Genomic DNA, 17,183 nt, shown 5'->3' with positions numbered 1-17,183 from the left:
ACGCCACTCAAGTCATTCTTTAAACTCGTGTGCTGCTGCTGTCTCGCACGGCGCGTCGGGGGGTAGTTGAGAGCATGTGTATAGATGACAGGCGCGAGTCAGAGAGGAAAGGCGGCGGGAGAAACTCGTTTTCATCCCACCGCGTCGAATGTGCACCAATGCCCCATAATCCAATCCAAGTTTAATACTTCTGCCGCAATACGATGTGCCATGTGAGGCAATGACAGCGCTCAACCCTCTCACAGGTAATAAAATATGGCGCACAACAACGCCTTAAGCAAACAGCTCTGCCTCTGTGTTGTGTGTACTACGCGGAAAAACAGCAGTGGTGCACGCGAGTTAATGTTTAACATCAACTCACCCCTCTCGTGTTAGCCTAAACGTTGAAGAAATTAAGCTTTAGGGGTCAACATCACCGCTAATTATCGTCAGTCAAAGCATCCAGTACGGAAAGCTTCACTTACATCGATTCCCACAGTGCGTGGGATCTGCATAATCTTTTTATTCGTTTTTTTCCTTTCTGTCTTTTCTTTTCTTCCGCCTTCGCACTCTCCGCTCTTGTCCCCTGGTCTAGAAAGCAAGCCTATACAGACGTCAGGCGACAGCGCTCATTTTCTTTGCCGTCTCTCCTTTACAACCAGCCGCCACGGAGAACGACCGCACGTGGCGTCACTCCACTAACCCGTTAAAACTAACCTGCGGAGGATGATGAGCCCGCCTTCGACGAAGATAGGTCCTCCTATCGAAACGTTGGCGAGCCTGTCTGAGGCACCTTCTCCCTGTTTATAACCTTCGCGCCACGTGCGCTACTTCATCTGTCAGCTCCCATTTTCGATTTTAGATTTTGAAAAGGCATTTGTCCGTGTTTCCCATGGAAAACTATAATATTGAAGCTAAAACCAATAGTAAAAAATATCAGATTACTAGCTTGTATAGAAGCCTACCTTTGATGTAGATGTCAAGTCGCGTCCATTGACGGACGCGACTTCACGTCATTTTGCGCGCGATTTTAGTACTTTCAGGCATTCCTCAAGGATCCGTCGCTCTGTTTTTCCTCGTGTGTATTAGTGATATTCTTCCGTCACCTCGATGTCCTGAGACAGCGTCTTCCGATCGTTCGTGCACCTGCCTGTTCGTCTGTCATTTCTTTCTATTTCCATTTTCTTTGCTCTGGGACGCGCGATGGCAGGCGCTGATCGAAGGATAGGCAGCCTCTTACTGATGGCTTCTTTGTTCTGTCTGTCGCGGTGCGCCGTAAGCGGCCACCGGCGACCATTTCGCCATGTATTGTGTCGCAGTTAGATTTAGATTCGCACTTGTTGATAAAACTGATGTTTGTATCGAATCCCAGCTTAATAAATGTTACACTGTAATAAAATACCGTAATTTTACGGTCAAACTTGCTGTAAAAATTACGTAGACGGTTCAGTTTCATGAAAACGCTTCAATTCTACGTAAAAAAAAAAAAAACGGACGCGAGCTTTGTTTTTGAAATACGGAGAGCCGTCCGTAAGTTCACGTGGAGGGCAACTGAACATGTTAAGAGGGAAAAACCAACATGCAAATAATATCAAGACAAGACACGGCCCACGCTTACCAACGGTTAGATAATATCACCATAGGTGACGCTGTCTGAACATTATTCATAGGCGAACCGTAAATACACACACACACTAACAGGAGAGTTTTTAGCGGTGGCGCTGCTTACCACCCTTCATCGCTCCTACACGACGAGTCTCATTTCTCCGGCAGAACAGTACAGAGTGAACAGCGACTGGAAATGGCGGTGTGCGAGGGTGGTATACCTGTTGCATTTAGGATTTCACTTTGAGAATAGGAAGGAATCGACGATGGACTGCTACGCAGGTAAATGATTTAAGTGTCCTTTTTTCGTTGTTAGTGCACGTCGCGCGTGCGAAATGCACCGCGATGGCCGGTGACGGGCTCAGCTGTGTTGTGTGAGCATGCCCTGTAACGACATTCCCAATTGGCCATGAGGATTGATAAGGCCGCGACATTGCGAGTCTGTTATAGAGGGTGTAGCGTTTGTTGTGCTGATTTCCTATAGCGTACATTGAGGCGCGTATACAATATCAGCGTCGATGACGTCTGTAGCAGTCCGTTGTCGGCTGTATGTGCCAGCTGGTTTATTGACGTTGGCATTCGTGTTTGCACTGTGTTGTGCTGTGTTCTTGGCGTTCCAAAATAAAGTGAAGTCAGTTCCCCTTAGCAATCTCTCACGACGCGGTGCAACACTATGTTAGCCGTATTCGACGACGCATTGCATCACAGCGAAATTCTATTTTTCCTTAAGCTTAGCACGCAGTGTCTTGGCTTGGCGTGCGTAATCGCTGTGTTCATACCCGTAATTGAAAGATTGCTTGCCCGGAATTGAAAGTTTGCTTGTGTACGAACACCTCATAGAGCATGTTGTATGCGATGCCCATACATTACAATGAAAAGACGGTGTAGCCTGCTTGCTGCCGTAACCTCGTGTGATCTCCAGTGTTAGGTAACACTGGTCTCACACGATGCCCATTAATTTGGGATCCAGCCCGAGCAATCGTGCGCGATCGCAGTTGAAAGTGTCCGCGTGATACCCATTAAGGGTCGCTGCAGAAGAAATGGATTATTTTGCTAGCTGGTAATCGGCATTGGATGTCTTTTGGATGTCTCTAGAATTTTTTGTTTTGTTTCTGCTACTGACAGCTACCAGGCTGACGATCAACGTTCCGACGCAATACGTCAGCATTTGACGTATTCTGGTAGTTGATTGCCACGTAAATTCTGCCCATATGCGGCCGTAATTGTAAAGGAAATGCATGTGATAAGTAATTTTTAACGTAACCTTAACACGGAATAGCGGTGGCCAAAAGTGTGTAATCGACATTCCAGAGTTACAAATGTTCCAAAGTAGTACAAAAATCAAAGGATGTGTCAACACTGATGTTAAAGGCTGGTTCTAATACTGACTGTCTCTAGTTGCGTAGACTAATTTTCAGCATATATTGTAGGAGTTGAGGAGGACTTCGGTATAAAAAACTTGGGAGGTTTATTTACATTATTTACAGTGAGAGTCAATTTACAGTCTTAGAGTCATTACGGGCCGGCAGCAACTCGGACGCTGCGGTCCGTCGCAAGAAGTTCGAGAGAGTTGAATCAAGGAATGCTGTAGGAATGCTCTTCTGCTGTCTGCGTCTCTTACGCCCTTCGGTGTCACCTTCGGCCAATGGGAGAGCCCGCTCAGGTGACTCCATTTTCGGCCAGTAGGCGCCCGTGCGATGGAGTCACACCCGGCGAAGAGAGTCGCTGCTTGGTCCCCCTGCGGTCTTGCCTTGCTGACTTGCAATGCGCCGACACAATGGGCGGACGGGGACGACGCTTGGGCTCCGATTGTCCGAGGGCTTTCTTCTCTCTGCGGTATTGCCTCGCTGGCTTGCAAATGCCCTCTTCAAAGGCGGACGGGGGCGACGCCGCCAGGCCTTCCCGGTACATCACAGCCGTCTTGCTTCGGGACTCACGTTACCTGGAACAGTGCCAGGCTCTCGCTTTACTTTCGGGAAGAGTCAAGCAGTGAATAGCTCCACCGGCTGCACACGAAGTGGGGTCCGCCAACTTGTTTGCACGTGTCGTGCCTCAGGAATGTGGCATCCGTGCTTCTGCTCTCCCTAATTAGCTGTGGTGCGATTCGATGTGGTCTGGGGAACTCGAAGTAGGCTCAGGAAACGGTCCCGTATCTAACAATATATGCATCACTACAATAATTACTATAAAACGCACGTTGTGAGTTATGTCGAGCAAAATGTCTGCTGTTTCATGAAAGGTGCTTCACGAAATCTTTTTTTAAATGAGTTGAACGATACAATTGAAGATACCAAATGATACAGCAATCAGTAATTCGGTGACAAGCTTATGTGCAAAAGTGTAATTGTATATGAAAATGTTTTTTTTTACTTTGGACGACCGGTCTGAAAATACCTGATATTAGTATTTCAATTGCAGCTGTTGCACCAATGAAGAATGTCTGTGTGCCGGTTTGCGCTCAGTTTCTCAGCCATGGGGGCCTCGTTGCAATGTCAGTATGCCACAGCCGTCTGTCGAGTGGTGCTCTTTGTTGTGGTAAGCTGTGCCATTCTATTGTATAACTGCCTTTCATATGCAGTCATGGACATTGACTGCAAATGTTGGTGGAATGACGAGGCCTATGCAAGTAGAGTAATTTTTGCAGATGCATTCAAAAGATAATTGATGATTTGTTTTCCTGTGGCAGCAAATTGGTTCAGCATGAGCACGTCGACTTGAAAGTGATATTGTTTCATACCTGACTTGGGTGCACATATGAGTGGTGTTTGAAGAACACTAATAGTGCCAGAATTCAGGATCTGAGGCAACAGATAAAACATGCACCAATAAAATAATTGTTTGTCTAGTGTTGCCGTAATGAGTATGCAAAAACACTACACACTGATCACTAGCACTGTCATGCATGGGCTCCATGGCAACTAAGTTTAGCGACTAATAAGCTCACTGTGAGCTAGGGTTGAACTAACTATAATAGGGGAATATGCCACGCCGTAATTAAGCGCAACATTGGAAGGCAACGTAACAATCTAAAATTATAGCATGAGCTCGCAGCTGCGTCGCGTGGTCAGGCGACTAAAATATGTAAATATTTAAAAGGGAATGAACAGTGCTACTGCCAGTACGAAGTGACAGTGGCAGACACAGCAGCATATTCCCTTTGTCCTCTCTGTAGCCCTGTTCGATTCACTTCTAAACATGCACCAAGCAGCCGAATTCAGAACGTTCCTGCAGTTTGATCTGAACACTTCAATTTGCCAAGCAGGTTAAGTGATGACACGCTAGCATAGTGGGAACTATTATGCAAGTTTTGTGTGCTTTGAAAATGTGTCATGAAGACACTTCACTGCTAAAGATTTGGTGTACTACTGCACAAAGCAGCATCAATAGCTATGTTGGTCCCCCATGTTGTGTCAAAGGTCTGTGCATGTTTCGTAAGATAATCCTTGATTAGTAGACTGGTTTGTCCTACACAATTGCTGCTGCTGGACAGTGGGATGTTGTAAACAGCGCCAACCGTACTTCCTATGAACTCCAGCACATACTTTTTGATGCAAAATTCACATCTTGGCCTGTCCGGTTAACATTTTGTATGTGCCAAGATTGCTTAGCGCTGAAAATAAAAAGGTAGTTCCAACTCTCTGAGCAATTTGCTTGAATTGATGGCTGCCTTTGTGTACAGATTGCATAACTGTCATAGGCCTTGGCTTCCTCGAAGTTGTCTGACCTGAGACGTCAGCTACGTTCAACTACATTAAATGCCTCTTGACGATGCATGCCGAAATGCAGTGCGAATGCACTGTTAAAAGCAAACATTGTACTTGCATGTTATGGAAGCTCTCCTCCACTTCGGGGTGGTACCAAGTGTTAAAGGTGCTCTATGGTGTTGCTGTAGCAACAACATGCTTCATTGTTCAAGTACACCAATAAGAAAGGTAAAAACGCCTTAGATGGCGGGGAATAGCTCCAGCTCGATGCTCACCACAGAAAATCTTCAGGCCCAGATAGCGGAGCTTGCCTTTTAGTAGTAGCTTTGCTTACTTGAACATGCGTGGCACTTTGTAGGAGACAATAAAAACTTGCTAAACCCCTTTGCTAGCGCCTTTTCACTGCCGAGAACACTGTCAACTAGTCGCAAAACTAGCTGCTGGGAGGACCAGCATAGTAAAGGTATTCTGCTTCATTGGAAACTTTCTACCCTATATGACGGGAAGTAAGGCTACTAAATGTGTACAGTGATTTGTTTTCTGTCTTCTCTACAGTGCCAGATGAGTTCATGGAAGGAGAAATCTACCTTTCAAAAGATGAAGCACCAACAGAGACAGCACAATAAGAAAGAACAAAAAGCAAAAACACTGGCGCGTGAACTGTTGGAGGCCAACCAGATTAAGAATAGAGGGGGCGCCTGTGTCAGCACCCCGTTTCTGAATACCTACACAAATGAATGCATGTTTTTAGATAAGTTTTAGATTTTGGTTGATCTTGTGATTCCCTTCATGTACAGCTTCGGTGTTCTCGCACGTGGGCATTCACATAATCAGTGCTTCTTTTTTTTCTTTCTCCTCTCCCCATGGCTATATATTGAGCCGCGTTTGACCTCAATAAACAGTTGCAAGTAGCACCTTGTCCTGTCTTTGTTCTTTCTTAGTATGCTGTCTGTGCTGGCGCTTCATCTTCAGAAAGCTCTGAACCAAGTAGCCCCACAAAGTGTTCTACTGGAAAATTACCACTAGACAGTTATCGTCAATTTCTGGACCTCAGTGTTTTCTTTGGGGAGTGTCATGCGCACTGGATCTGTACCCCATTTTTAAGGAGGGACTTCTGCCTTTCGCATCAGCGCACTCCTTGGCTGTGAAGTTCTGTCACAGGAGCACGACATAGCGTCCTCAAGAAGTCGAGGCATCACCAAGTGGAGGAGAACTTCTATACCCAGGTCTGACATTGGCCTACAGTGGGGTGACCACTGCTAGATCGCATTCACAAGGTCAGCCATAGTCTCAAAACGACTGTTGGGAGAGCTAGAATTTTATTTGTCACCTCAATCAATCTGGGTTTAAAAAGGTGAATCAGACCAGGCCCTGACGCGAAGTGTAGCAAGAGGGACATGCGGCAGTTCAACTGTGTGGTTATTATTTACAACATTCCGCTGTCCTGCAGCTGCAAATATAGGCAGGACAAATAGGCCTAATATTTACGTGTATGCGTGTGCAGTTAAAAGTATTAGCCTGTGCTCATGTTGTTTAGCCCTCTCCCGTCCTTTCGTGCTATCCCCAAGTAATCGGTAGGTATCACATTCTTGCAGAATTTGCAGTTAAGAGATTCATGCTTTCGAGCATGATCAGAAGCTACCAAACGGATGACATAATCCATCTACATGTGTTAGTCTAGATAAAAGTGACTATGCAGTAGGGGTAGGGCCTCATATGTGCTTGTTTAGCACTTATGCACTTTTGTTTCCAAAGCTTGTGACACAATTATTCAAACTATGTCTGTGAAAACAGTGCTGCACGTTGCAAGGAAATGTTACAACACTTGTAGGCAAAGCTCGGTGTTGTGAGAGGTTATAGAAACTTGCTTTCTGCAAGTTTCTATAGCATTTTTTAAAGGTGCTTCTTTAACTCCCGCGTGCATCGTGTTCATGACTCATTATGAAACTCTCAACAAGTATATCCTTATGCCATCCGTTTCTAAAGATTACATGACTATAATTAAGGAGACACGCTCCTTGAAACAATTTCTCGAAATAACATTGCAAAATACCACCTGAGGGTGCCCGTCATTTAGATCTGCTGTTTTGCCTAGCACAGGCCCCATTTTGCTTTATCACACTCCTTTGTGTTTTCTCCCCCTGCCCCTTGTCTTATTCCAACAACTTCTATCTGCAGGCCGTCATAAAATTGCTTCAGCAATGGTGACTGATTCCAGAATTTTTTATGTGATCTAAAGAAAATTAACTTGATTAGCCTGACATGAAGATGAATTTGAAATAATTTAATTATTGTACTTGCTTGGTAGAACTTAAGTGTTTCTTTTATCAATATAATACTTGCTATTCACCTTTGTATCGCTGCTGACCGGTAGAGATATGGTTAGTTATTCACCAGAGAGGATCCCGAATTTTCCACCCTCTGAGTGTAGGTTAGACAGTCGCTTGTGGTTGCTAGGAAATATAGTTTTAATCAGAATTTTCATACATGCAGTTTGATTCTGTGTGCTAGCATGTTTGTATTAGCATGTATTTCATGAAAGTACATTCTGTCATTGAATGTCTGTGACATGGTTAAGCAGGTTGACCGTATGTAATTAGAACTTCCTATGTTCTGGGGCACTTGTTTACAACTTAAGCTTGTGTGGTTTGGTGCTGTCACTGTTAGCCTAACGTCTTTTTCTGTTCTACCAGGAGGCACGCAAGCATTGCTGAGGAGCCATTTGACCTGCCGCCACACTAATATTGTATGTGGTAAGTTCTATTACAGGTTTTATTTCATGTAGTACGTGCTATAATTGTGTGCAATGTGTTCAAAACTTTAGTGATTAGGTTGTTCGACAACATGTGTTTACAAATTAATAAGTATAAAAGATGTTTAAGGTCATTAGTGATACAATTGCTGCTCATTGCTGAATCTTTTTCCAAATAATATGATGAGCCATCCAGCAAGTGCGGCTCTCCTGCCTAATTATACAAACCTTCAAATACATTTAATTCTTTCTCACAAGTGTACAGCAGTGAGGCACAACTGTTCAGAGACAATTTCATATTATTTACTTACATGCAAAAGTGAGTCACAGATCAGGTCTACTTATGAAGTTTTATGAAACAAGTTAATCATCATATTGCATACTTCATTGAAAAGTTTGTCGCGGAATTCTCCCTTCTATGAACCGATCAACAGTTGTCGAACGACGGCTGTCTCTAGAGCCACTGTTTGGACAGGAGGCTTGTCTGCAGAGCACTAACAAGAGACTTCTTCGCCATGCAGCTTGAGCTGATCAGTACGAATACATTACGTAGGATAGGAAGACGAAGCATCAGTGGGCCTCTTCGAGTATCAGTCCCTGATAGTCCTGGACTGCTTAGGACTGCTGTTCCACATTTGATTTTCTCAATCAGCTTTGGAAGCTGCGTCCAGCAGTCCGGGAGCTGCCAGAATTGAATTCATTTTAACAGAAATCACAGATTGTCTACGGTCTCTCAGAGCTGTTAGCAGATATTTGCTTGGACATATGCAAGTAGCAAGCAGACGATGGCTGTCGTAAAAAGGTGCGCGCGGGCTTGACGCCATGTTTTAAAAGAGGCTGTGTGTTTCTGTGTACTTTGCGCGTTTCAGACGGCAAATATTGTGCACTCAGCTATCGCTTCCGTTATATCGGTGCTTCTTGTGCAATAATGCGAGGTTTTCACGAATGGTCTAATTGCTGCAGCTTTAGACCTTGTGTTCTTCAAGAGCGAAGCACAGTGATCCGGCGCAAATGCTTGCTTTTCTTGATGTGTTTCGTGAAATGTCATACTCATTGCTATATGCGTAGTAAACAGGTAGATTTCGCTTTTCAGATGATTGAAACTGGTGTACGAGGAAACATCATATTGCATGTAGATATTTAATGCTGGTAGCGGGGGTGGTATACAGGGTGTCTCGCATAACTTGAGCCAAACATTAAAAATATGCAAATGCCACGTAGCTGGAGAGAACCAAGGTAATGTTAATGTTGTTTGCCATCGCTTGGAGATACTCATATCTTTTTTTTCATTCCGCCAACTTAAGGAATTAGTATTCATTAATTAATCAACTTCTCAAATATTACAATTATATTCGAAGTGTCCATGAGAAAATTGTAGAGCAACATGAAAAACACCCGATACAGCTTTCTGTTGCTCAATACGTGCTACATAAAATTGTTTTTCCGAGCGTGAAAGAAGCCTGCAAATACACACAAAATTGTTTCGCGACTGGCCATTCGCAGCACTTTGTGTGTATTCGCGAGCTTCTTTCACGCTCGGAAAAACACTGCTATGTAGCGTGTCTTGAACAAGTGAGAGCTCTATGGGGAGCTTTTCATGTTGCTCTACAATTTTCTCATGGACACTTCTAATCTAATTATAATATTTGAAAAGTTGATTATTTAACGAAGATGAAAAAAAGATCTGAGTATCGCCAAGTGACGGCAAACAACGTTACCCTGGTTCTGCTGAGCTACGTCGCATTTTCATATTTTTAATGGTTGGCTCAAGTTACGTGGCACACCCTGTATAATGAGAACTTCGCCGATTCCTGTTGACATGTATGTTGATCCCTTCTGTTACCAAGTTCAAGCGTTTGCTTTTGGACGTGCAGGATTGGTAGACAGTGTAGACGCGCTTTGTCCTAGACACCCGTTGGGCCTTTAGTAGACGGTGTCACAAGCTTTTAGGATATTGGCATGTGCTTTCTGGGTGAACAGCGATGTGGCACAACCGTGTTTTTGTTATTTTCGTGTGGCAATGACGCTTAATTTTGCAGGCAATGAATGAACTCGCTTAAATACAGTGGTTAAGGGGCCCGAAGAGCAAGAGCACGGTGTTAACTGAGCTTATTGAACATGTTCAATGTGCTCAGGCTGCGATTCCATTATGGAAGCTTTATGGTTGTGTCGGCGACGTGGCCTCTGAGACTGCACGATTTCGGAGGCCACGCAACTGAATTCACTGGGTAGGACACTATCTACAAGTAGCTAAGAGCAGACGACGGCCGCGAGGAGAGCGACTTCCGATCACGCTGCTTTCAAACAAAACCTCGGACAGTCCCAGACAGCTGGATAAAGGGACTGTGACGGGCTCTTCTGTCAGTGCTAGCCAGACCGGAAGCCACAGGCAGTTTGCGGACAGTCCGGCACAGCATAATCGAAGAGGCCCAGTGCTCTCACATACATTATGTCCACTGCGGGACGAAGGCCTTTCCTGGTAATCTGTAAATATATATGGCTTGCCTCAATTGACTCCATCTTATGCTTGCATATTTACAAATTTTGTCATGGTGCCTAGTTCTTTACCGTCCTCAACAGCACCTTTTTTATTTATCATGCATATCACTTTTTGCCCTTCTATTGCTTGTTGAGTAGGCCTTCATTCTCAAGCTTCATTTTTATCATGCCAGGTTTCAGTCTCTTAGGTTATTCATAGTGAAATATTTAGCGCGCACAATTGACAAGGACATAGTGAAGGGGCACACACAACCGCTCGTGTGTCCTCCTTCACTGTATCCTTGTCAATTGTGCGCGCTAAATATTTCACTATGAATTCGTACCAACTCCCCCAACTATCAGTTCTGCTGCTTAGGTTAGGTTTAGCACAATGCAATGATGGTGCCAATAAGACTAATGGTAAGCTATAGATCGTGACTCACTAGTGTGTGACGTAAGTGTTCCAAACAATTTTTAGTCTTTAAATTTTCTTCTTCCGATCTAGGACTCCTGTGACTAATTGCCTTAAGTAACATATTGTCACGTGGTGGTGACGTAGAAGAACACAGTAGCAATACTGTGAACGAGTAAACTTTTATTGGGCGAACCTGTGCCCACAAAACAGGTTACACTTATAGCACAACGATAGCGGCGAACACGGTCGGCGATCGTCGAAAATCTGATCAGCGGGTCAAGCGCGTCGGCTTTTATACAGAATCGTCGAATGTTCCAGACTAATCGTTGGGACCCGCGTGCCTTCCACAAAGTTCTACACCATTCGTGTCAGGCGAATAAATCAGATAACACAAGGTTCGGCGACATCAGACTGCGGATAGAAGCATCGATAACTTTCCAGAAACTTCGGATACATGCAAGCGCGTCCCGCGCTGTGCGATAACATTTGTTAGGCGGCGAAACGGGGTCGCCCGATAAATATAAGTACACGTGTCAATATTTCATTGCCTTCTTTCCCTAGAAAATATAACTGGTGCCTCTTGCGGCCCTTTAACGTGGCCAGATGTGCACTGCAGACAGTAGGGCATGCTCAGATAAATTTAACTGGACATGTCTGGCGACCACTCTTAATTTTGTTTAAAAAAATTTATTTTGCTGCCTGAGCCTGACGACAATGAAATCAACCTTAGTTTCACCGTAATAAGAAAAGGGGTCTCTGCAAAAAAACAATGTAGAATCACCTGTTTAGTTAGAAGCATTTTTCCTGGATGTTACCGAATCTGCATTTTGGATAGATCCCAAAGAAAAAGTGTTGTCGCTGCGGCTCTAAAAATATTTTGTCCCAGACTGCAGGCGAATAGCATTAATTCCAACTAATTACCACGGATTATCCTCACTACGGTATAAAAAAGAAGAAAATTGGAACGCAACGTTGCACAAATTAGACAAATTTTTTTTCTTTGCATTTATTAACAGCACAGAATTTTTCCATCCTGTTGCCATGAAAGTCGTAGAAATTTGAGCAAATAGCTCTGTCCACATTGGCTCTCAAAATCCACGGGACGTGCTCATGTCTGGGCATGTTAATGAATTACTCAAATTAAAAATTTTTTAGGAGAGGATTGATTCATTTCAGAAATTTCCCGAATTAAGCGCATTGACATAAAGCAACGCAATCTGGAAAACTATGTTGCATTATTTGTGTGGTTGTGGAATTACAAGTCAAGAAACGGACAGAATAAACAGTACTGCCTGTAGGAGCCATGTATGGGGTCCAGGCATACTTGTAGGTTTCTTTACGTCACGAAAATGCTACCAGTTGCTTCGAAGAGCACACACTAACATAAGGACAAATTGTTTGGTGAACACAGTGCAATATTGTTTTTTAAGAAAATGGGGAGGGTATGTTGATGCATTCGCGACCGTAACTTTGAATTTTCACTGCTTGAGTGAAAAGAATATTTCACATTGATACTTCTTTCATGACACAACAAACCATATCTGAAAGGGGCTGACAGCTATTGTGGCACAGTTGTGGTGCAAGCATGGCTTCTTTGTATGGATGCTATTCTACCAGCTTGTCAGCTGGACAGTATCTTTGGCTTGCTTGTTCTGCGTCAGAAGTAAACAACATGCATGGTTTGAGCTTGTTTCAAGATTGCTTCATTGTTTTGGGATCAGTAAAATCTGCAAAGTTGTTTAATGGAACATTGCAAGTTGAAAGCTATGGTCCGGAGTATGTATGTGGCCATGCAGCTCTACCAAAATGTGGGAAATGTAATCTCTGAATGTCATAATGCGCACGTGACATTTTCTTGTTCCAAGCAAACCATCAATTCACTTGGGTCCTTTCCATATGAAGCTTTTTATGCTATAAGGCTACGAATGAATATATACCAACATTGCTGAGTCTGAACCATTTCTTTTGACAAGGGCACTTGTAATGACAGTTGTGAATTAGAAATTATTTATTATTTATCTGAGTAACAATGGTACTCATGGTAGTAATAACTGAAGAGCCTTAATTGATTGGTGTTTCTTTCTTTTCAGGCAAAGCCAAAGGCATCTGCAAGTAGCCAGTCATTCCAATTATCAACCAACCCTTCCTATAGTCAGTCCGTTTCTGGTGTCTATGCTGAAGTGACTAGCGCAACAGTGGACACGGGACACTAAAAAGGCGACAAGGACAAGCGCAAACTTCTGACTGGTGTTTATTACAAAAAGGTATATATATACTCTCGCGCACTTTATCATAATCAGTTACAATCGTGCAAGTCAACATGGTCATCACAAATAAACAAGAGCAACAACGAAGCAACATAAAGTTGAGCAAGTTCATATGGATTTGTGGTATGGAAATGCAAGCATACAAAACATGGACTCAAGAAGAATGAAAAGAATCGTGTTTCAGTTTTTCTTTTCGTTCTTTTTGTGTATTTTTTGTGCGTACGTTTCCTTACCATGGTCTGGCCGCTTTTCAAGTCCCCGTTTTTTCATTAGCAAAGTACGGGCATGTACTGTAATCACAAGTACGGGGCTCAATTTAGAGCATTTCCGTTTTACAGAACTCACCGCTTTTCTTATTTGCAAAATATCGGCAATTCTGTGGTAACAACTACGCAGCTCACCGTTTTCCATTTAACGGAAATAATTTTGCGGGCTGTCCGTTTTACCGAAACCCCGTTTTTCATTTACGGAAAAGTGTCCGGCAAAGTTTTACCTTTAACTTTGACCGTAAACTGAATAAATTTTTTACAGTATACTAAACGCATCTCTGGGCCGATACATACATGATGTTCAGACTGGCAGATGACCATTAACAAAAAAAAAAAAAAAAAAACACGGTGTAATGTCTGTTACTCGAAAAAGTACCCCACATATTTCCCATACAGCATTCATAATCAATCCTCAGCAATTGTAACTAAGTATAAGTATTTGGGAGCCGTCATTTCTAACGATCTTAGCTGGAACATTGACTATACCCAAAATAAGACGATAAAAAAGCTCGGATACTTAAGGGGGTGTTTGGGTAAGTCAACATAAGAAATTAAGCTTCAAGCGCACAAACACTTTATTCGGCCACTACGATATTCCGCAGCTGTATGGTATCCATACACAAAAAGAAATATTTTAACGTTGGAAACAATACGCAGCGAATCGGTTCGGTTTGGTTATAACAAATATAGTTGGCAGGCATCACCTACAGCTCTCTTACAAAACGTTAAGCTAGAAAAGCTAGAATTTAGGCGATACCGCGAGAGACTGAATTTTTTTTTCTACTTTACCGCAGATTAAAACAATTACATATCTAAGTGACGCAAACCGATGGCCCACTCGCTCCTATCATACTAATAAAGTAACTGAGCTTTCACGTAACATGAATTTATTCCGACATTCCTTTTTCCCGAGAACTATAACCAATTGGAATTCGCTTCCAGCAGCTGTAGTCAAATGCCCGACGGTGTCGTCTTATTTACACGCTTTCGATTATGAAGGCCCAACCGCACGCAGCACGGCATGCGCGTACACGTAAGCGTACGCATCTGCGAGCTCGTACGCGGTTGATGCAAGGAAGGGCGGCCAGCCAAACGATACACGCACACGTGCGCGCTTCGCCGCGCGTAGCACCGGGCTGACAGACCAGCGGACCAGCGATGGCGATAACGTTCGTCTTTGGCTTTGAGAAAAGTTAATCCTTAATTTCATTATCGTTGGCTTTTCTTATTTAATTTATCAATGTTAGACCTAGTACATTGTTTTTAAGTTGAGAAATGCACGCCGTTTGTATCTACACATCCCTACGGCAAAAATTGGAGGACGCTTAAGCTTCGCCTTCAAGAGTGGAACGCGATAGCGTTTCGCACCCGGTTGGAACCGCCCACTCATTCGCTCGGCATGCTCTTGAGTCACGCAATGACGAAACGTGCGCCTGAGCAAGCGGAACGAACCAAAGAACTCGGTGTCTCGGAGGGAGAAGCGATCTACGCGCGCCAAACGTCGTAATCGCCACGGACAGCCGGGCCGCGACGCGCCATGAAGGCGGACGCGATCATGGGGCTGACGCCTCGATGGGATCGTCCTCTATCTCGCTTGGGAGCACCACGCAGACGCACGGCTCCTCGCCAGCAGCACGGCGCATATCGCAGGGGACGCTTTCCCACCAGACGCGCTACGGCACAGCGATCACGTCACAGGCGTCCCGCATCGAACCGTAGAATAAAGAACGATCGAACGCTGCTCCTAGGAATCGCGCTGCGAGTGAAAAGAGGAGCCGCGTCGCGCGGGCGAGTGGCGCGCCACCTTTCGGGGCAGCGCGGTACATTGCCAGGAGAGGGTCTTCTGTGTTTGCCACAAGATGGCTCTGCGTGTGCGCAGAGCGCAGAAGAAAGGTAGCGGAAACGTACTTCGCTACTCGTGTAACTGCGACTTATGTAATTTACATGCTCATAATTACCGATATACACCGCAGTCTAACTTTCTACGGCACGTTTCTAAGGCAACATCACATTCACTAGAGGCGCTTTTGTCCTACTTCGAGCCAGCGAATTCGTGGCTGAGTGGTAGCGTCTCCGGAGAACCTTGTTCGATTCCCACCCAGCCCATCTTGTAAGTTGTTTTTTATTTATGAAGTGCCTTCTGGAATTTGTTGCTCACGGCCAACGCCGCCGACGACACCGGCTTTTCTGCGACACGAGCTCCTTAACGCTATCGCGTTAAAAAAGCTACATCATGATCGGCATCACGCGCAATAGCGTCTGCTTGCCCACGACTGCAGCTGACATCTGCGCGCGATTACACACGACGTTGCTGTCGAGCTTTTGCTTAGCCGCTTGCTTCGCCGGCATCAGCGTTCTCTTCCGGCAATGTACCACATGAGAAAGAAGCTTTTGCTGCTCCTGCTCTTTCAAAGGTGGCGGGAGCGCAGAAAACGTCTGCGACCACGTTGGTGGGTCCGGCCAGTCTTTCAACGGCGTAAAGAAGAAGGTCTTTACGGCTGTGAGTAACTTCTTTCCTTTCGATGATCTGCAGCAGTAGAACTAGGAGCCAGTGTTTGGACATGGGGGCTTATCTTCGTCAGGACAGCAATTACTTATAAGCGTTTTTAAGTGCGCGCATAGAGGAGACATAAGTGAAAAGGTTAAAGTAGTAATGTGCGGATCGAACTCGCAGCGCGCGAACGCCCAATTCGCAGAACAGCATCGCGTCGTCGGTACAAGGTTCGTTCAGGTTGACAGCACCGATTGAAACGATAACGTGACGTACGCGAAAGGAGGGAACGACAAGAGCAGGGTGTAGTTCGGAAAGCGCGAAAGCATAGGCGAAGATCGGGCTGATTAGCCGCCGGAAGCACACAGATCATAGATTAGATACGTGGTGACGACACCTCACGACGTTTCAACAGCCGTCCGTCTAACCCGTGTATGCAGTACAACGTACCGTCACTAATTCTTCAGCTTCAGAGGGGAAGAGTCACCTGATTCTATTTAACAGACGATCTGAAATACTAATTTGTAGCTTCCTTCATTATTAACATTAGACCATACTGTTTATACAGAGCTTGTGTAGCACCCTCTTGCACAAAAATTGTAAGGATTAGGTTTTGTAATACATTTTCTGCTATTCGATATTTTGTTTAATATCCAGCTTATTTTATCTTCATTTGATTCGATATTCGATTCTAAATCTACTTTTCGGTATTAGCACACCCCTACAAAAAGTTAAGGACGGCTAGTTATATTTGTGCCATTAGTATAGCACATAGATTGAAGAACACCTTTTTACACGTGTTGGTTGTCATATATGAAGCTTGTGGATGAGATACGATTTCCTATATTTTCTGTCTCTCAGAAGTGCGACTGTAGAATATGAAGTGTAATGTAATTAAATTGACTTGGCAGGTTAAAATGCTGTGCGACTATTTTCGGAAGTTTCTTGGCAGTGGCCGCACGATTTTAGTTTAATATACCGTTGACTGGCTCTCCTGTTTTGCCGACACACTGTTTGTATTCAAACATATAAACAAAGCAAGGGGGTAAAGTTAATCATGGCTAGTGGCTATACGTGTGTGTCAGTGAAAAGTGTACAGCTCCTGATACCTGCGCGTGTATGTGGGCAGGGCATGGTCTTGCTGCCAGATAATAATGCACCATTCTTGACAGATGCGACGGATACGTCAGGATGACCACGGATTCTTCTACAAGTTCTTTCGA

General features: G+C 44.3%; 1 long non-coding RNA gene across 1 annotated transcript; it reads left to right on the top strand.

The window, feature by feature from the left end:
* Positions 1 to 1,077: 1,077 nt before the first annotated feature.
* Positions 1,078 to 13,286, top strand: LOC140215406 (uncharacterized). Its single transcript, XR_011892359.1, has 4 exons — positions 1,078 to 1,866; positions 4,003 to 4,119; positions 7,982 to 8,041; positions 13,024 to 13,286. It is a non-coding gene; the product is annotated as an uncharacterized lncRNA (long non-coding RNA).
* The last annotated feature ends 3,897 nt before the right edge of the window (positions 13,287 to 17,183 follow it).

Source organism: Dermacentor andersoni, chromosome 1 (assembly GCF_023375885.2).
Source record: "Dermacentor andersoni chromosome 1, qqDerAnde1_hic_scaffold, whole genome shotgun sequence".
In the NCBI taxonomy this organism is placed as follows: Eukaryota; Metazoa; Arthropoda; class Arachnida; order Ixodida; family Ixodidae; genus Dermacentor; species Dermacentor andersoni.
Note: the sequence above shows the minus strand (reverse complement) of the source record. Positions and strands in the feature narration are given on the sequence as shown.